This window comes from Carlito syrichta, unplaced genomic scaffold (genome assembly GCF_000164805.1).
Source record: "Carlito syrichta isolate Samal-C Ts95f unplaced genomic scaffold, Tarsius_syrichta-2.0.1 Scaffold104837, whole genome shotgun sequence".
NCBI lineage: Eukaryota > Metazoa > Chordata > Mammalia > Primates > Tarsiidae > Carlito > Carlito syrichta.
In genome coordinates this window covers 70438-73087 of record NW_007048933.1, presented here as the reverse complement: position 1 = coordinate 73087, position 2650 = coordinate 70438, and the positions used below count along the sequence as shown (strand labels likewise).

Sequence of the window (2650 nt, the reverse complement as noted above, 5' to 3'; positions counted from 1 at the left end):
CCCAGGGGGTTCAAGACCAGCCTGGGCAACTTGGTGAGATCTTGTCTCTACAATAAATTTAAAAACTAGTAGGGAGAGGTGGTGCACGCTTGTAGTTCCAGCTACTCGGAAGGCTGAGGTGGAAGGATCACCTGAGTCCAGCAGGGCGAGGCGGTGGTGGCAGGGAGCATGCCACTGCACTCCAGCCTGGGTGACAGAGGAGACTCCAACTCAAAAAAAAAAAAAAATCCATTTCACCTCATCAACAAGGGTACCTACATAACGAACACTTGTATACCAAAGCCTGAATTGTACCCCACATCTTTAAAATAAAAAAAATTTTTTAATTTTTATTTTTTAAATTATGGTCAAATGTACATAACATAAAATTGGCCCCGCCAACAATTTTAAGTTCAATGACATTAAGTTCATTTACATTATTGTACAATCATCACCACCATCCCATCTCCAGAGCTTTTGTATCTTCCCAAACTGAAAAAAAGAATTGACGTCCACGGAGGAGGGGCCCGCCACGGCGCAGCGCCCAAGTTTCTTCACCATGTGGCTGGGGCCCATTGGTGCAGGCGCCCCGGGGGCTGCTGCCTCAGCACTGCTCCTGGCCAACACAGACTGTTTCTGTTCAAGCCCCAGAAAGCGGCGCTGGAGTATCTGGAGGTTACAGGCCTGAAAACACTGGAGAAGGAACCAAAGACTGTCAAAGCAAAGGAGCTCTGGGGAAAAAATGGAGCTGTGATTATGGCTGTGCACAGACCATGCTTTCTCCTCTGTCAAAAGGACACTGCGGACCTGTCCTCCCTGAAATCCAAGCTGGATGAACTCAGCGTCCCCCTCTATGCAGTGAGGAAGGAGCAGATCAAGACTGAAGTGAAAGACTCCCAGCCTTATTTCAGAGGGGAGATCTTGCTGGAGAAGGAAAAGTCCTACAGTCCACAAAGGCGGAAGACGATGTCCATGGGATTTATCTGTCTGGAGTGTGGTACAACTTCCTCTGGGCCTGGAATGGAGCTTCTCTGGAAACCTGGAAGGTGAAGGCGACATCCTCGGGGGAGTGTGTGTGGTGAGATCAGGAAAGCAGGGCATTCTTCTTGAACACCGAGAAAAAGAATGTGGAGACAAAGTAAACCCACTTTCTGTTCTGGAAGCTGCAAAGAAGATCAAACCACAGACTTCAGCCTTGGAGAAAAAATGATCGTGTGAAACTGCCCAGCTCAGGGATAACTAGGGGCATTCACCTGTGTCCACGGGATGTGCTGTGTGTCCCTAAGGAGATGGAAACCCACTAATACCATATTCTCATATGGACTATTAATGCATTAGGCGGATAGCCCCAAACCAACACTGACAAAAATCTAAGAAAGTAGTGAGGGTTATTTCAGCAAAAACCTAGAAAATCCAAGGCTTAAGATTGACTGCTACACCTCAACACGAATGTGTATGGTGTTTTTTAAAGCTATTATTTGAAATTATTTTTATTTTCAGATCTTCAAAAATCTAAGAAAAGTTAATAATTGAAGATTAGAGAGAATACAAAGTTTTTTGGCTTATGCGTTTCTATTAATTTGTTATATAAAAAGGTAATACTCAGACAAAGGGATAGTTTGACAAAGGAGAATCATAAAGTGAAATCTCATTTCATTGTCTTCCACTCTAACTTCAGAGATTTGTTTTTCTAGAAGAAATGATCATCTCTGACTCTAATATAATTATGCAGCAGAATCACCTGCATGTACAACATTTTCTGATAAAACTAATAATAAAAATATTTACCATAATAAAAGAGTTAAAGGGAAACTTTTTAATGAGTGGATCAGGCTGACAACGCCTGAAGCAAGTCACCACTCAGAACATCGGTCAAGGTGAGATTGACACACACAGCAACAGACAACAGATGACTGTTCTTCAGAAATGTCCTTGGCACCGGGAAAAAAAGGACACCAGAACCTGAATACACACACCCAATCCTCTATAAATTCTCATTGGGAACATAGGGCATAGGAAACCCTATCAAATGATAAGAAGATGCAACGGTAAATCTAGATCATAAGAAATCCAGGACAAGCTAACCAGCTCCTTCGACAAGTCATTGGCACGGAGAGGCCGGGCTTCCCGTTTCCAGGAGTGGCTGCAGATGACTCAGAGGCTGCAGGGCCTCCGTGGCAGACCATTCAGATGTGATGTGTGTGCCTCGTGTGGGTCTAGTTCCATCAAACAAGACGAAAAACTTGCAATTAGGACAATCAGGGACAGACAAGCATAAACTGAGGAGTGAATGACATTAGGGAATTATTGCTGATTTTGTTATGGAAAAGAACGGGACTATAAAAATGTATACATATAATTGTTCTTAATAAGTCTGGATCAATTTACCACACATAATGAAAATGATATGATATTGAGATTCAATATAAAATACCAGAAGCAGATTGGGAGGGCAAGTACAGATAAAAAAGAATATCAAGCTATTAACAACTGCTGAAATTAGGTGAAATGGGTACATGGGAGTGCAACAAACAATTCTATTTTTATCTGTATCTGAATATTTCTTTTCTTTTTTTTTTTTTTGAGTCAGAGTCTCACTCTGTCGCCCAGGCTGGAGTACAGTAGCACACTGCTCATGGCCACAGCCGCCTCGACCTGCTGGGCTCAGGTG

The 2650-nt window shown here is 42.9% G+C and overlaps 1 pseudogene; it reads left to right on the top strand.

Moving 5' to 3' along the window:
• The first annotated feature begins 529 nt into the window (after positions 1-529).
• On the top strand, positions 530-1189 carry LOC103268670 (annotated as a pseudogene).
• The last annotated feature ends 1461 nt before the right edge of the window (positions 1190-2650 follow it).